The sequence below is a fragment of the Perissodus microlepis genome, chromosome 12, assembly GCF_051167445.1.
Source record: "Perissodus microlepis isolate ML-2025 ecotype Zambia chromosome 12, ASM5116744v1, whole genome shotgun sequence".
NCBI lineage: Eukaryota > Metazoa > Chordata > Actinopteri > Cichliformes > Cichlidae > Perissodus > Perissodus microlepis.
This window is the reverse complement of record NC_140472.1, coordinates 4,579,245-4,597,923: the sequence shown is the minus strand read 5'-3', so window position 1 is coordinate 4,597,923 and position 18,679 is coordinate 4,579,245. Positions and strand designations below refer to the sequence as shown.

Here is an 18,679-nt window from a genome sequence, read left to right as displayed (position 1 = left end):
GAGAAAGAGGGAGGGAGAGAGATCAACAAACTAAAATGACATACAGTGATCCGATAGCCAAAGAGATTTGACTAAATCTGACTGAGTGCTTGCTTAGGATGTACTGCAAACCTCCACTGTCACAAAAAACAAACTTTTTTTTTCAATTTTATATTCTGCCATGTGAAATTGTTTTAAAAGACCTTGAATAATACTGTGTCACAGCCCGTTCATCAAGTTGCAAATAATGTTGCAGTTCCTGTAAAATTGACATTTTTTGCAAATCAGGATTTATACGTATATTATTCTTGTTAGTCTTGATTTATTGTTTTCTTTTGGTCAAACATCTCAGAAATAAGATCAGTGGTAGTTTATTAAGATGCACAGTAGAGTGTTTGTTCAAACCTGGCAACCCTTTACTAACTGAACAGCCGGCTGGTTTTATTGCTGGTAATAGCTGCTTCTCTGGCATTTTATCAGCCCATCTGTTGCTGATGATTGGAGCATGTGGTCTGGTACTATCCAAACACACACACACACACACACACACACACACAGACATGAATATATCATGGAAGCCACACAAATGATTGCACAAAAATGCGCACAGCTTAAATGTGCAAATCCACACAGGTGGACAAACATAAATGTGCCACAGCAGACAACAGCCTGCACCTGATCCTTGTAGTACACATCTTATATTAATACACATATAGTTCATTACATGCAGACGTGTATTCACAGCTCCAGGAAACATCACAAACATCCACTCATCTTCCATTCTAGCACTGTTAACATGGACACATACCCAGAAATCAGCCTGTCCTAACTCTGCTAAAGAACATATATAAAAACTAGGGGACTATACATACACATACATATTGTATATGAACATGGTTGCAGAACCACTTACATGCACCACACTAGTATAATAAAGGCCTGTTTTTTGACTTTGATGAATGGACTTTAGATATTGTATCCTTTATATGGGAGCAGAAATTGTCAAATGAGGAGTGGAGGAAAGATGCAAGCACATGCATAAACTGACAAGTACGGAAATATCAACACGGTTCCATACATATTATATGGTTTCATGCATGCATGTAGACATGTATAAATACACACACAACAATCCTGTCTCTCTGCTTGGGGAAGCCCAGACTTTCCCATGATTAATAGGGGTTATGCGGTCCCAATTCTTTACCTCATACTATCTCTGCACTGAAGTTGGAAAAATAAGCAAGCAGTCAGCTAACATGACACAGGCAAGAAAAACTCCCTGATCGACTCGCCAGCCTGCATACAGCGTGAGCAAGATAGCGCTTAGCGTGCAATGTTCTAAGCTCAGTGAGACTTAGAGCCAGAAATAAGAGCTCATTTGCAAAAGGCTTTGTACATGTTGCTTATATTGCATTGCCCTACATTTCTACTAGCACTGACGTGTATCATTACACAGATACTTCTATTCAAAATGCCACCTTTTACCTCCTAAAAAGATGTATCAAAGCCTTTCAGCTACACCGTAATCTAATTCAAAAAGCTATTTCAACTTTCTGTAAGTAAAAGCAGAAAAGTGAAAATCACTTAGAAATGAGAAGGTGTTTGGCAGCTTAACCCTCGGCTTTCACTGGAACGTGACAGCCTTCTGGCTGTTTATTTAACTTTACCACAATAACTTGCACTGACTGGCAACTTTTGGAGTTCTTAGTGGAGAAGCTGTGCCCAGGAAAGATAGGCTGAAGGGTAAATGTCTACAACCAAATCTTTCCAAAGTTGTTGTGAAATATAGCAAGAATTTGTGTATTGTGGAGAGTGCAGAGTATGGCTGATAGTAATGTTGATACTTACATCAATAAGGCATGACATTATGACCTTCCTTATACTGTGTTGGTCACCCTCACTGTCGAGGCACGGACTCCACGAGACCCTTGAAGGTGTGGTGTTGTATCTGGCATCAAGATGTTAACAGCAGATCCTTTAAGTCCTGTAGGTTGCAAGGTGGAGCCTCCATGGATTGGACTGCAAAGTGCTTTGTACTGACACCTTTGTATCAGAACCAGCATTCAATTTATGAGCAGTTTGAGCTACTGTAACTTGTTTTGGGCCAGCCTTCACACAATAAGCCTTGACTACCCATGACCTTATCACTGGTTCATCACTGTTCCTACAATAGATCACTTTTGATAGATCATGAGAACACCCCACACGTACTTTGGAGATGCTGTGACCCTGTTGTCTTCCTTCGAATGCATCACTTGCTCCCTAATATACCCACCCAATAACAGGTGCTACGCTGAAGAGATAATCAGTGTTATCCACTTCACCTGTCAGTAGTTATGATGTTATGCTTGATTGATGTATATTTAGGTAGGAACTATTATAGGCTGTATATGTAAAACTGTCCAAAAACGTCAAAAATGTCCCAAAAAATAACAATAGCAACTAAAAGAGTCTTGGCATTGGTAGCCTTTGGGTGAATATGAGGCCCAAAATGTAGAAAGTCTTTATTAAATAAACGTTCATAAGCCTTTTTTGTGATACCTTGGTTTCTCATATAATGACTGTTTGGGATCGTTCATTTTTAGCTTTAAGTAGCTGACAAAATCTGCCTAAATAGATTATTCTAGCATATTGGTGATTTGCAATATGTGAGAGCATCTATCCAACCAAACTATAAATGGGAACTATTCCAAAATCCATCACTGCCACCTCTATATGTACAGGGCTGGGAAGAACCCCAAAACTGGTAATGGAATTCACTTCTTCAGATTCATCTATTAGACCAGTGAAGGCCAACTATGTATTGAGAAGAGCCAAAAGGCTGCCTGCAGGTTTTCATCCCAAGCACAGACTCCATCCACTGATGAATCCCTCCTTTCAAGCAGAGAGAATTAATCAGTGAGTGTGTCTGATGAAGTGATCAGTTGGAGTAAATTCCTGCAGCATGGTGCACTCTTTATTTCAAGACTGGCGGCACTTTATCTCCTCTTTAATGCTGTCGATTTTGGTTTGATGTCTGCTGATATGCTATCTATTTTCAGGCTGCTATATTGGTGCTATTTGTGCTATTAGGGTCCTAAAATGTCTTGAAAAGCAAACATCAAAATTTCTGTGATGAAATTATTGACGAAATCAGTTGTGAGTAAAAATACCCTCATCGCAGAAGGCATTTAGAATAAGTTTTTAGAATACCAACCATGCTGCCTAGTTTTGTCAGTATAGGCTGTGTATACGCAGTTTGGTCATACTGGGTGGAGAGATACAGACTTTACTAGTAGTTTAAACAAAACATCAATTATTCAAATCTAGCACCTTGTTATTCAGGCCTGTTCTGAAGAGTTAGCCACGCCCATGTGTGGGAGAGGTGTGGTGGGCTGGCTGATGGAGTGCACACAGCACGAGCCTTTTGTCCTTTCAACTGATGGATGCTTTCATGGTCCCAGCTTTAGAGTGGATGCACATGCATACACACAGAGTTCTTGATGTTATCTGGAAGTCACTCACAGAAACACAACTGACCGTTACTTGTAAAGGCCTGAAACCTGATCCACTGTGCCCGTTTAAGTAGAAGACCCACTCTGTGAAACAGGCAGAAAAGCATTTCTTTCATTTAGCCACCTGAGAAAAGTTCATGTATTCAAGTGATGCCACACATTGCCACATCTGATTTTCTTAAGCATTAGTCAAGTCTCCTCTGCATTTAATCATGAGCTCATGAGCTGCTGAGGGATCATACAGTGCCATTTCTCCCATTGCTTTCCCCATATGCAACTTCCCTGAGTCAAGCCACTGACTCTCTACTCACACTCCTCTCCTGTTTATCATCTCAAGGCAATGGCCACAGCCGGCTTAACCAACTGACAGAGATTCGTGCTTACACAAATCCAAACTCCTGCAGTGACCTCCAAAATGTTTAGCCGCTGGCAGTGGTAGCCGCAGAGTTCCCGAGTCAGCGCAGTTTCTCCCTCCAGTTGCTGTCAGCCCTCTGTCAGCTGCCATCCATCATGGTCCAGCTATTTGGGGTCACCTGCAGCCGACTGAGCTAAGACAAGAGGGCTTGTCAGTCTGTCAGTCACTGAATAATGACACCAGGCCTAGGTGACCTCAAGTTCTCATTACCAAAGCTGCAGTAGAGTGGGGCAGAGCAAAGTAAAACAGACTGGACTAAACAGGAAGTGAAAGGCAGGAACATGTGATCCTTCAGTCAAACTGAATCCCCGTCACGTCAGGTGGAGTAGTGATTTTCCTTCTTGCAACAGAGAAGTGTTAGACAGTGATTTTTTGAGTGTGGATTTAAGGACTGCAGCAGCATGGAGGAGCTTATCAGGCATGCTGAATGAAAAATGCATGACAGGCTCAGGTAATTATTCTAATCCCACTTCAGAGAGAGATAGTGAGAAAATGAAATAAAAAAAATTATCATTAGGCTTTGCTCTGATCAATAAGCTGCATATAATTAAATGATGAGTCTCGCAAAAACAGCACCCTACACACACCCAGCCATTTCCTTTGTGCTTGGCATTAAGCCCGAGAACTTAGCCCACCCCGTGTCCTCCCCCCAGTACGTCCAGCATCAGCATCCAGAGGCAAGCTCATCCTGCATGGAAAAATGATCAGCCATGGAGCTGAACACTGCTAGCCTCATAAATAAGACTGAAGCAACGGTTGAGAGGGTGTCCTGACAAGAGGCATCTGACTGTCCAGTTCCGTTGGTCCAGCAGCGGGGGTGTAAATCACACGTCTGCCAGTCCTGGGATGGTGGACCTAAAGGGTAAAGGAAGAAGGACGGAGGTAGAAAGGGAGCTCTTTTCTGCTTATAAGACCCATCTCCAAGGTAGGCATTGATTCGTTTAAGTACAGCTGGACAAAACTTTGGTCTTGTGCTGCTGACAATTAAGCAACACCACAGGCAAAACTGGTGGTGGGTGAGAGAGAGGGCAGCTGGCACTTATCTGCAGGGAACAGAGAGTGACAAACGTTACTGACAGGGACTAGCCAGAGGAATTCTGATCCCCTGCTCAGAACACACATGCAGATAAAGCACAAATCGTTTATATTCCAAGAGCTTTCTGAACCCCCGTCCTGCTTGGCTACCATCTTTGCCTTGATTTATCTCCCTCCTGGCTATCATCAGAAACCACACACTGAGAGTTTACACTGTTCCACTCCAGGTGCACTGAATTTAATCCAAACGGCAGGTCCACTATAAGTTACACAACAGAACTGAACGTTTGAACACAAGTATACATAACTTAGGCTCGTGGTGTTAAGAATAACTGTGAGCTGCGCAACATTTGAGAAATTCGGGAAGGCTAAACTAATGTTTAATTATTCCTTTGTCACTTTTAAAACTCAGGCTTTTGACTAGGACTGATATAACTTTTTTTTTTTTACACAATTTACACATTCATATAACAGAACAAGCAACAAAAGCATCACTTTTTCACATTAGCTGTTATTACTGTGACTCAGAAGGGCAATATACTGAATCCTGAGTTATCCTGATGCATCCATTGGTTTGTGTGAATATTGGACAAGACACTATGGTATAGAAAAAATCAATTGTATGATTGTGAGTTTGTGTGACTGGGTCAACAGGGCTTGTAGTGAAAGTGCTTTGAGAGCTCAAGAGTAGAAAAACACTTTTGAAGTACCCGTCGCTTTACCATTTACTTAGTGTCTAGTATCAGACCATCTCATGAGTCAGCCCAGTACAATGACAAAAACACACAGCAGTCATAAAATGAGATCTAATGGCTTGTGTATTTGGGCACAAACTGTCCCTTTGTTCCTGACAGTCAGCTTGACATCGAAACAAATGTACTTTAGTTTGAGCTGTTTTTTTGCCTGCACTGCATATTTTTTGAGACACCTCTGAGGGGATGCATCACCCAAGCAAACTGGAAAACCTAACCAAGTACTCTGGTGTCTAAATCTAAACAAACAGCAAGCAAAAGCATAATAAAGTGAAAAAGTAACACCAAAGAAAGTGTGAAAAATGATGCTTCCCTGTGGGATTTTAAGCTGTAGTCTCTAAGTGAATGATGAGAGAGTTAAGCTTTCCAAACTGCACCATTGTTTTCATGAATAAATACAATTTCATGACTTTTTCAGAAGCTGCCCAAAAAACCTATCTACCGTCAGCCTGTTTGCCAAACAAGGCACTGAGAACAATATAACAAACTCTTCTGGAAGCCACTCACTATTACATACTAAGGCATGAAGCAAGTACTGTGTTTATACTGAATTTTGAATTAAATTTCAATTTAGAATGTATAAAAAGCCTATTTGACATTAATATTGGAAGATTAATAAATGTTTCAGAGAGCAGCTGTGTATTTATAGAGTGTAATTTTTTAGGTTTTGCGACACTCATTTTTGGAGACAGAAAATTGTTATCGCTTTCATGTTCTGTTGTACCCACAGTAAGACCTGAAAACATTAGAGCCATAATGATTTAAATATATTTTACTGAAAATGAAAATGGTAAGAGGATCCTGGAATTCCTGGGATTGATCATAAAAGCATGTAACCATCACAACTATTAGACACTGTCCTCAGGTTTATTGTTACAAAATCCTCATAACCAATAATTATCAATATTAATTTAATATTAATTAACACTTAGAACACGGACCAAACTTGTGTATTGCAAACTAGGCTGTGTATTCAAAGCTGTGGCAGGAAGCCTTGTGTATATGTTTCCCACACTCACTGAAATTGTGTCTTATCTTATGACCCCATCCCCCCTTTTTGATTTCTGTGTTTTCATCTAGTTAGCTCTGGATTAATGGAGTCTAACTTGCTCATTTTCATATTATTTTGTTGTTGCTGACTGTTGGAGAAATCCCAGAATACCCAGAAAATATTGAGTACTCTCCCTGGGAGTACCTGTTGAAACTCAATATTCAACATTCAAACATGGAAACAAGAACCTCGTTGCTGTGAGGTGACAGTGCTCCAACCACTCCACCAATGTGGTGTCTTATTAAAGATCATATCTCTATCAAAGCGCACTGTTTCAAGTCACCCTCTGAGCAACCTCTGTTTTGAGATACCCCCATAACATTTAAAGGCCAGCAGTTAATTGTGGCAACCTGGGCAAATGTGATGGGAACACAGTTCTTGTGGTAGTGTCAAGGGCCGCCTTAAACTCTGTCAACACACGCCATAACAAAAATGCATAGAAAGGACATGTATAGTTTCACAGATTCACAGATATAATCCAACTCAGGAGATCCGGGTCAAATATGATCCAGAACAACCCCAGTGTACAAAACTTTATAGCACCTGTGCAATCGTTTAATAGGGTTAAACTTAGACTCCTGAAGTGTGGCTCCTTAACTTTAACTTTTTGTTGGCTGATAAAGCCAAGAAAAGAAGCTATAACAGAATGGTGAGAACCAGCAGTGCCCAAGTGGCTGTGTATGCCGATCACTTGGCATTCATATCAAGTGACCAGCACTACACGACACAGTTACACACTGTAGCTTTAATTAAAAGCTAGATACAAAGCTAGACAATCCCATTTATCAGACAAGTACTGACTCTTATCCAGTTTTAATTAGAGAGCATTAGTTGTCTTAATAAAACCCCACTTCACATGACAGTAAAGCATTAAAACAAGAAAGGCGGCCCGGTAGCTTCGGATTCACTGTTCCATACCTAAGACATCATCTCTAAGTACATGTTCTCCGATAAGATTGCCAGCTAAAAAATGAATAAATAAAATTACAATTGCAGTCTGACAGCTGCAGTGTAATACATCTCATTTTACTGCTGAGCTTTTAGTCTTGGGCCATTAGCAAAAAATCTGGTGTGGTGAGTCCTGCTGATGGTCCAAACCTGAGAGCTCAGCAAGCATTAAATCAAGATCTATTACAATGAAGGTGCTACACGACATTTACTGGTTGTTGCAGCATATTTTGAATAACTATAAGTCCTTAAATCCACAACATTAAAAGCAAAGAACATTGAAGAGCAACAGAATCAAAGCCAGAGTGCCTCAAATAGTTATTTCATGTGGGGGTGGGTTTTTTCTGCTTAGTTATTGCCAATTTCTCATTTTGCACCTGCATCTTAGACAGATTAGCTCTGCAGTCCTTCTGTTTTCTTGTATAATACAACATTCAGTGGAGTGGAACAGCTCATTATGAATTTCAACAATTACATATTACAGTTTTTCTCAGTTGCTTTGGTCCATTTCTCACAACAGAATTGATCTCTGCACCACTACTAAGGCTCTTCTCAAAACAATTAGTGCAAACTGCAAAACATGGTGGATAACTTGCAAAAGTGAGTCACTTCATCAAAAAGAAAAGTCAGTTGTTCAAAAGCAAGTCAGTTGCTCAAAATAAGTAGTCAATGCTTCAAAAGCAAGTCCCTTAATCAAAACAGATAATATATTCATCAAAAGCAAGTACTTATATCAATCAAAGTGTCAGGGCTGTCACAATTACAAGTCATTACACCAGCACCTTTGGTCACAAAATCAAATGGTTTGAACATGTTCTCATTGTGACGGATTTCTTTGTAGGTGCTTCCCAATGACATGTCAAGTCTGGACAGCATGCATGGCATGTTGAAAACCATAAATTGTAAAGGAAAATCAAGACACTTCATACGCACTCTTGATAATATTTAATTGAAACTGTTCACAGCATTGTGCAACTGGGGAAATACAGTAAATCAAACATTTCACAGCAAACATAAACTCACTTAGACAGTAAACCTTACTGCAGTAGTTATAAAACAAAAAAAACCAACTGAAAAACAGACACTGCTGCATATCAATCATTGATATCTAGACGCTCCCGACTGTCTGCCCACATATTTGCATCAACATCACAGCGAATGTCAGCTCTATCGATGCATCGGGGAAAGTATCTTCTGGAGTGTCGAATCCACCCTCTGCAGGACTCTGCTGTGATGTCATCACAAGCTGCATCCATAGCTGCTAGCAGGGTCATTTGGGTATGTGGATGCCTGTCATATACCTTCCACCTCCAGGAAGAGAAAAACTCCTCAATTGGATTTAGGAATGGAGTGTAAGGAGAAGGAAACTCCATAAGCATCCTGTCGTGTGCTGCAAACCACTGCCTGACTACAGCAGAGTGATGGAAGCTAACATTATCCCAAACCACTACATACATTGTCCAATTGTCACCAGGATCATCCCTTTCATTTTGTGGGATTAGGTCCCTATAAAGAGCGTCCAGAAAAGCCAACAGGTGTTGTGTATTGTATGCACCAATACGAGGAATATGGGTGTGAACGGCATTTTCTGAGATTGCTGCACACATTGTAATATTTCCTCCTCGTTGGCCTGGGACATCAATGGTGGCTCTTTCTCCAATGTGATTTCGTCCACGCCGTCTGCCTTTTGCGAGATTGAATCCCGCTTCGTCAAGATATACAAACGTGTGCAGGGGTTCCCTGGCTTCCAATTCCAGGATACGCTATACAAAGGATGAGAATAAAAAAGTCTGTAATGGTGCATTTGGCACAACAGATTGTACAGTTTGAATTGTAAATAGGATTACAGTAACATGCATAAATGTAAGTGCAGTACATGGCCTAAATTTTTACAGTAAACAGAGGTACATATGCAAACATGTTTTACCTGTACATACTGGTGACGGAGCTCCTTCACTCGATCACTGTTCCGTTCAAATGGTACTTTGTACAATTGCTTCATGGACATTTCGTTCCGTCTGAGGACTCTGTCTATGGTGGAAATTGATATTGACTGAATATTTCCGAAGATGGTGTCATCTTCTACGACAGTTCTTTGTATTTCTCTCAGTCTCAAAGCATTGTTTGCAGCCACCATTGCACAAATTCTTTCCTCTTGCTGCGGAGTCAAAAGTGGACCTCTTCCACCTCTTCTAGGTTGTCTGGCAGTCCTTTTTGAGATGCAGATGAAAAAACACAAACATAAATAAGCGCAAACATGCTTACAGTAATTGTTACAGGACTATCATTCAAAACTCCTTTCTTTACAGCATTACTGTATTGTACCACAGCACACTATGCCACACCTGGGCCAAGTCTGCGCTTCAGTTACAGTACGTCTATATGTAAAGATCTATAAGGTCATGTCCGAATGCAAGTCTCCTGTATGACTGTGAAAGTGCAGAGCAAATTAGTTTGTGCTGAATAACTACATTACAGTATGCTCACCTGTTTTCCCGACGAAATGTCTGAATAATAGAACTTACAGTAGTTCTCAGTAGAGTACAGTAGTTGTCCTCGTCCTCCACCAATCCTCACCCCTCTTCCACAAGGCTGACGTTCCATGTTCTGCAGTTTTGTAGATTCAGTATGCACCTCATGCCAATCCTGTCTGTTGGTTTACATTATATATATACTTGTAGAGTAGGGGATACTGTAACGCGATTCACCTGTGACTGGGTAGAAGAGGCTTTTCATTGGTTGCAAGTAAGAGTAACACACACCAATTTTCATTAGTGTGAGATAAGGTTCACTTGCGAAAAGTAATTTATGGAGATTTTCATGGAAACTCCTTAAAAATAGGGTTTTCAAAATGGGTGTACAAATTGTTTGACAAGCTGTTCAACAATTTTGAGTGCACTGACACAAGCAATGAAATGAAGACTATTAGTTGTAAGGACAATGACTATTCAGCCGGTACAAGTATAAATAATTGTGACATTCATGATAAAAGCAAGGAGATAGTGATGAATAGCAAGTCAAAAGTGACCATTCTTTAGATATTTGTACTTACTCAACTGCTTCATGTCCTGCCTTTGGACATGAAATGAAATGAACATGAAACCGCCACAAGGTTGTGCCAAAACGACTACATGTTGTGGAGGTTGAACTAACTATTGTGCAAAGTTTAATTCTGTTGTGAGAAATGCACCAAAGCAACTGAGAAAAACTGTAAGAAGGGGAAAACTTTAGAGTCTTTGGCCAGTGAAGCATTTGTAGCACTGAGTTGACCCTGAGGATTGAAAAGCAACATGACTTCAAAATTTACTGGGGAGGGTTTCCAAGGTCTAGTTGTTAGGCAAACCGCCCGCCCCTGAGATGTAATAAATAATGATGAGTGCTCCAATCCAAGGTTGCAGGATATTTGTGTGTACAGTGTGTATGCATCTGGCCAAGAGAATTTTGATCCATTTGTGTGGGTATGCATGTTTGGCCTTTCAGGTTGGAGAGTCTCACCCATCCTAACAAAGGTTAAGCAGGAGAAAATTCGAAAACTGAAAACTATATAGATAGATCGATAGATCGATAGATAGATAGATAGATAGATAGATAGATAGATAGATAGATAGATAGATAGATAGATAGATAGATAGATAGATAGATAGATAGATAGATATATTTACACTTGGCATAAACATACTGACTGCTTCAAGTATCAGCACTGCATAAGGATCGATCGAAACATAATTTTAAGCTACATCGCCGTAGACCCTTAAAGGACAGAGGATATTTTGGGGCAGTTTTGATGATGGAAATAAAGCTGTGAAAATAAAATAAAAATCAAATGTTTATCCTGCTTCTTCTGCCTTCATTGACGCATGAGTCAGGACACAACTCTGCAGAGGAATGGTGTTGTCAAACAAGACTCTGATCTAACTATCCAGCTTATTATCTGATAGCGATCTCCTCAGGCAGATTCGATTGCCTTCACAATGTCTCCAACTTAATCACAGCATTCTCTCCCTCCCCTGCCTAGATTATCCCCTCCTACTGAGGAATCAATTTGCCTGTCACTGAAACGTGGTCCATGCCTAAAGTGGGTGAAGGAAAGTCTCTTTGATGCAGGTAACTGGAATTCAATTATGTTCCCATGGCGGCATGAAACTGGAATGTGAAACAATAGAGGGATAAAGGATAAAGAGAGGAAAAAAATGGAGGAAAGAAACATGCTTGTCAATGAGCATGCACGTGTATTGAGTTTGATAAGACACTTTTTGCATGTTCAGAAATTTCATGTAAATTAATAACTGTAACAGAATTATCATCTTTACCTCAAACTTGCCAAAGTTACCTTGGTGAGTCTTTGATTTTCCAGCTAACACTGCTAGCAAGTTGTTAGACTGAGATTAGATGTGGTTCAGATATCACTCTGCATGATGGATGAATAAGGAGCTTTTTGATCTCTTCCTGCAGTGTGCCCTGCAGGAGGTCAAAGTTGCCACTTATCATTTGAAATATCTTAACATTTATTCCCTGAATTAGCATAAAACTTGGTAAAAAATTCAAGTGTATTTCCTCAGGGTTCCTCTAGGGCCACCATGGGGTACACATTTGTAGCTGTGTGTGATGAGTCTCAACAGTCCTTGGATGGAAAACCATTTTATATCTCTCGCTCTCATTTTAAATGCTTTTCAACCAACTTGAGACATGGTGCTAAAATAATCATGTATTGAAATATACATGAGCGAATTCAACAGCAGCAAGATCTTGGTTTAAGTGCAACTTCCAGGGGAAATTTAAAAAGTTTTTCGAAACCTTTCAGGCAAAGTTTTTCAGTCTGTGTTATTATTATTATCAAATTTGAAAGGTGATTTTGTACATGCAGACCTCAATCTCGATGGTGATTTGGAATTAATGGACAGTGCTTTAAGATGATTGTCTAAATAAATGTTCCAGGCTTGTTTCAACAAGACATTTGTGCAATCATCTGATAACAATCTGAATTTATTCCAGTACTTTTGTTTTATGGCAAATCCATTATGGTAATACGTCTTCAAAACTCACAATCTCATAAGCCTAATAACTTACTTGTAATTAAGTACTAACAGTTGACACTAAGCTGGTAAGCAAGATGCCTATAAGACATTATTTTGGCAGTTATATTATATTGGCATGATAATGTGCATTTTATGCTAACGCATTGGTCTGTCTTAATATAAATGTAAAAAAAGTTGTTTAAAATGTATAATCAGACCTCATATTACCATTTCACCCCAATAGATCACTCTGCTTTCAGACTGATGCCTTACTTGTGGTTCTTAGAGTATTTCAGAGTAGGATGGGAGGCGGAGCGCTCAGCTTTCAGTTTGGATTCAGGAGACAGACACCACCTCTACTTTTAAGATTAGGCTTTAAAAACTTGTGATAAAACATATAATTAGGTCCGAATCAGGTGACCTCAACAACTAACCAAGTTATGCTGCCATAGGCCTAGGCTGCTGGCAACTTCCCATGATGAGCATTTCTTCTTCACTCCTTTTCATGTAATCTTCATTCCCAACTGGTGACTCAGCTTCCCTGAATCTTGTCAGAACCAAGTTCAGGGAGGTTCAGGTAATTTCTGATAAAAAGGAGTTTTTCCTTTCCACTATCCTATTGTTCATAGGAAACTGTCTGATTGTTGGGTTTTCTCTCAATTATTGTATAGTATTTACCTTAAAATGTAAACCACCTTGAGGCCTATTCTGCTTTGTGTTTTTCTTAGCTACAGGGAGTGCAGAATTATTAGGCAAATGAGTATTTTGTCCACATCATCCTCTTCATGCATGTTGTCTTACTCCAAGCTGTATAGGCTCGAAAGCCTACTACCAATTAAGCATATTAGGTGATGTGCAACTCTGTAATGAGAAGGGGTGTGGTCTAATGACATCAACACCCTATATCAGGTGTGCATAATTATTAGGCAACGTCCTTTCCTTTGGCAAAATGGGTCAAAAGAAGGACTTGACAGGCACAGAAAAGTCAAAAATAGTGAGATATCTTGCAGAGGGATCCAGCAGTCTCAAAATTGCAAAGCTTCTGAAGCGTGATCATCGAACAATCAAGCGTTTCATTCAAAATAGTCAACAGGGTCGCAAGAAGCGTGTGGAAAAACCAAGGCGCAAAATAACTGCCCATGAACTGAGAAAAGTCAAGTGTGCAGCTGCCAAGATGCCACTTGCCACCAGTTTGGCCATATTTCAGAGCTGCAACATCACTGGAGTGCCCAAAAGCACAAGGTGTGCAATACTCAGAGACATGGCCAAGGTAAGAAAGGCTGAAAGACGACCACCACTGAACAAGACACACAAGCTGAAACGTCAAGACTGGGCCAAGAAATATCTCAAGACTGATTTTTCTAAGGTTTTATGGACTGATGAAATGAGAGTGAGTCTTGATGGGCCAGATGGATGGGCCCGTGGCTGGATTGGTAAAGGGCAGAGAGCTCCAGTCCGACTCAGACGCCAGCAAGGTGGAGGTGGAGTACTGGTTTGGGCTGGTATCATCAAAGATGAGCTTGTGGGGCCTTTTCGGGTTGAGGATGGAGTCAAGCTCAACTCCCAGTCCTACTGCCAGTTTCTGGAAGACACCTTCTTCAAGCAGTGGTACAGGAAGAAGTCTGCATCCTTCAAGAAAAACATGATTTTCATGCAGGACAATGCTCCATCACACGCGTCCAAGTACTCCACAGCGCGGCTGGCAAGAAAGGGTATAAAAGAAGAAAAACTAATGACATGGCCTCCTTGTTCACCTGATCTGAACCCCATTGAGAACCTGTGGTCCATCATCAAATGTGAGATTTACAAGGAGGGAAAACAGTGCACCTCTCTGAACAGTGTCTGGGAGGCTGTGGTTGCTGCTGCACGCAATGTTGATGGTGAACAGATCAAAACACTGACAGAATCCATGGATGGCAGGCTTTTGAGTGTCCTTGCAAAGAAAGGTGGCTATATTGGTCGCTGATTTGTTTTTGTTTTGTTTTTGAATGTCAGAAATGTATACTTGTGAATGTGGAGATGTTATATTGGTTTCACTGGTAAAAATAAATAATTGAAATGGGTATATATTTGTTTTTTGTTAAGTTGCCTAATAATTATGCACAGTAATAGTCACCTGCACACACAGATATCCCCCTAAAATAGCTAAAACTAAAAACAAACTAAAAACTACTTCCAAAAACATTCAGCTTTGATATTAATGAGTTTTTTGGGTTCATTGAGAACATGGTTGTTGTTCAATAATAAAATTATTCCTCAAAAATACAACTTGCCTAATAATTCTGCACTCCCTGTAAATTAAAAGGCTTGAGCACATTCAGTCAATCAAGTTATTTGTCTGAAATTTCTGGTTGACCCTGCAGCTGTTCTACTTGCCTGTTTTATTAGACTGGACAAGGCAGGAGTTTCCATTATCGGCGCTTTGTTAGCTAACATGCTAAAGGAGTTGTTAAACACTGATCTCTGCACTTAGAGTGCATTCTTGCTAATACTAGCTCTGTTTCCTCATAAAGCACAGACCATATAATTGAGCTCGAAGCAGCGTTTTTACTACTCTCTCATCTGTCTCCTGTTAGAGATTTATCTAAAATAAATGTACAAATCACCAGGCCTCGCAGATTTAGCAGCTCAAGCCACTGTTAACAGGACGTAGGCACTCAAACATTTGAGGGATGCTACAGATTTCAGTGGAACTGGATACAAGCAGAGTCAAGCTTGCCTCCAAAGGCAATAGCCACAAGACGACATGAATTTAAATGTATGATCAAACAGACCAGAACCCTGATGACCAAATGCTGTTTGAGATGACAGGAGAGAAATGTCCATTCTTAGATTTCACTGGACAAGCACTGCTCTCCTCGCATTCCCTGATTAAATACCACTCTCTGAATCTTAGCAAAAAAAACAAGACAAAAAACCCCAACTGAAATAAATCAAAATACCTTCACTTTGCTGCTTTTATGTATGAAATTACTCTATAGTCTTGTCTTGCTGACATTGTTATGTATCCTTGGATTTTGTCCAAATAATGACCCACTGCCTAACCCTCTGACCTCCAGCTGACCTGTTACTTGCTACTACTAGTCAATTAACTTTTTCAATGAAATACAGATACCGCCACCACCCTGGCCCATCACTTGGCCCACTCATGCATAGGGCACTTGGGGTCGAATGCCAGACCAATAAATCTGACCAGAAAATGGAGATCTGCTCAACCCTGTTTACTTTAAAGAGCCCTCTCTGACTCTCTCTCTCAAACTGATTCATAGCCCCAGGCGTGAAGGATGATGGAAGGCTGACTGAACAATGAACACCTGTGTGTGAGTGTGTGTGCATGCATGTGCCTAGCCAAGCAGAAAGAATGACCTTGCCAACCCTGATGTCTCCAGTGACTGTTGGAGAATTCATTGACAGTCTTTGACTACTGTTTCTTTTGCTGGAGCATCCATCTGGGTCTGTTCTGAAGTCACACATTTCCTTTCTGTTTGCATTAGCATGCACCTTGGGTGTGTGCAGATGGAAACAACAAAGAAGTTTAAATTCCTTAGGATATACTGAAGATACATTATTAATCAGATTTGTGCTGTGTATATGACAACTTGAATACCAAGATATTGCAAAGATATTGCCGATGATGTGTCTACCATCACATTTATATGCAGTCTATGCTTAAAGAAAACTAGCCGGGGAATAAAGAGACGATATGAACTAAATTCTAAGACTAAAGTCACTGACATCGTCCTTTCAAATCCAGTTGCATCCAATTTAAAAGTTTTCATGGCAAGATGCATTTTAATGTTAAGTATAGCAAGGTCAGGTGGGAGGCAGAGGAAGCCTAAAGCTACTCTCTGCCAAAGCAAATCAACCCAAAAAATCAGATTCTGTATAAACAAAATGCAGTTTGGGACAGATACAAGAAAGATGCCTTCTGCTGCCAAAAACATCTAAAATTACATTCCCTTCTGCTTACTTAGAGACTAATCAGAAATGAAGGAAATTCTTCATTTACCCACAAGAAGCCTATTATCAGAACAATTTTTTCTCCATTTTTGTCTTTTCAGTCACAGTGGTGATTTAATAGCAACAAAAAATGTAGCAGAAACAATTCTAGGCAGACCAACTTTGACTTAAATACATAATAAAAACTAATTAACTACTCAATCCATAACACTCCCTGCAGAACCTGTTCCTCAACGGATTCTCTCCAGTCAAAAACGTCTGATCCTGTGAAAATGTAATTATGTAGATCTTGAATTTAATACAAACTGTCTACCTTATAAGATATCCAGGAAGAAAAATCGTCTCATATTGAAGCCATCTTTTGTTTCCCTCAGGGAACAATGGTTATATGCATAAACTTCACTTTAATAGTTAGCTGTCAGCACAGAAAACACCTTCAGTTATTTAGGCAACAGTGGTGGAAAACATATTCAGATCCTGTAGTTAAGTTCATACACACCAAAGGGAAAAGAAAAGTCAACTGCAAGTGAAAGTTCCACATGGAGAATCCTACAGAAAATATAGTTGAAGTTGCTAAGATTACGGCAAAAGTACTGTTTTTATCCTTCTGACTAATTTCGGACCCGATTAGCTTATTAATTACTGAAGCATCGGTATGCAAGCAGCGTGTCACGCCTCTATCTTCTGGAGTTAGAGCCAGTTTGAACTACTATACAGGGTTTTATAAACAAGACATCAGATAAACTTGAACGTTTGTCAGATGATTAATAGCAGAGGAAAGAAGAGAAAGCATTTTATTATACACAAATCTGTTTTCAGTTTTTCTCTAATGCTGACTGGTGCTCTTGGTGAGATATTGGACTACTTGAACATCTGCTGAAATTAAACCATGTGAGCTGTTAATGATTCACAGACATCTGAAACACCAGACAACAATCGCTCAGTGCTTTAATTTTTAGCTTTTAACAAAAAAAAGAAGCTTTTTTGTATCTGCTGTGCGACATGTCAGCTATGTGTCATATAATAAGGAACAGAATGCACAACATGAAAAATGAAGTGAAGGGACAGCATAGAGCCCCAGAGCTGCAGAGAACTGCAGAGCGTTTCTGGATCCTCAAAGACAAATTTATGATACACAGAATTTAACGCGTGAACTAAATTCATTCAACTTTCATACAAATGTAATCAGGCACATTCATCTCTTCCTGTCTCTCTCTCTCTGTCTCAGTCCTGTGTGTGGTAAAGTTTAGCTGACCCTCCTAACTATTACTGTCATCACCCTCTCTAATGTCAGGCCCTTTGCTGTGCTAAACGAAGCCACATTTCACCACCATATCAGGAATCCACGGACTCGGACACCTAATGCTTTTAACTCCGATGCACCTGTGTGTCCCACAACATCACAGGCCATTTCCCCTCTCCTCAGACAAACAAGGACAAGCACCAACACACACACACACCATCCCTTAGACAAATGGTAACTTTTCTTTTTCACTGAGAGTCGACTTTGTTACTGATGAATGATGGACCTTGTTTCACCATTAAGATCAAAAGGATACATTGCTTTGCTTTTTCATTACTTTGGTAATCAATGCATCTTTGAGGAGAACGGGTATATTTAAAAAGACAAATACTGCCTCAAAATTCTGCTATTATCTGTCATATTATCATATATTACCTATCAGTGACTATCTAAAATGCATAGGCACATAATTCATGAATTAATTTTAACAAACAACCTAAAATCACTCTTTGTACAGCAACATTTGCATCGGTCATTAGTCCTAACTTTCTACACAATGTTATAAGTGACACTCAGATCCATCTCAAAAGTCATCAATACAGTGTATATAAAAGAAGGCTGCAGCATTTTAACTCACATTTTAAAGCCCCAAATTTAGCATTATCATTATCATGGAGCCAGAAGATTGTATGTTTTTTAGATACACTGGATCCTACCTGCTAATTAGGGCTAAGTAACAATTCAAATGAGCTAGTAGAATTTTAATCAGACAAACTGGAACACACAC

At 39.9% G+C, this 18,679-nt stretch overlaps 1 long non-coding RNA gene across 1 annotated transcript in view; it reads left to right on the top strand.

Moving 5' to 3' along the window:
* The first annotated feature begins 4,589 nt into the window (after nucleotides 1-4,589).
* The window catches only part of LOC146375653 (uncharacterized), a 28,322-nt gene continuing 14,232 nt past the window's right edge, over nucleotides 4,590-18,679 (top strand). The window contains exons 1-2 of the long non-coding RNA XR_014801853.1: nucleotides 4,590-4,813; nucleotides 11,690-11,778. This is a non-coding gene — a long non-coding RNA (uncharacterized LOC146375653). The remainder of the gene's footprint in view (nucleotides 4,814-11,689; nucleotides 11,779-18,679) is intronic.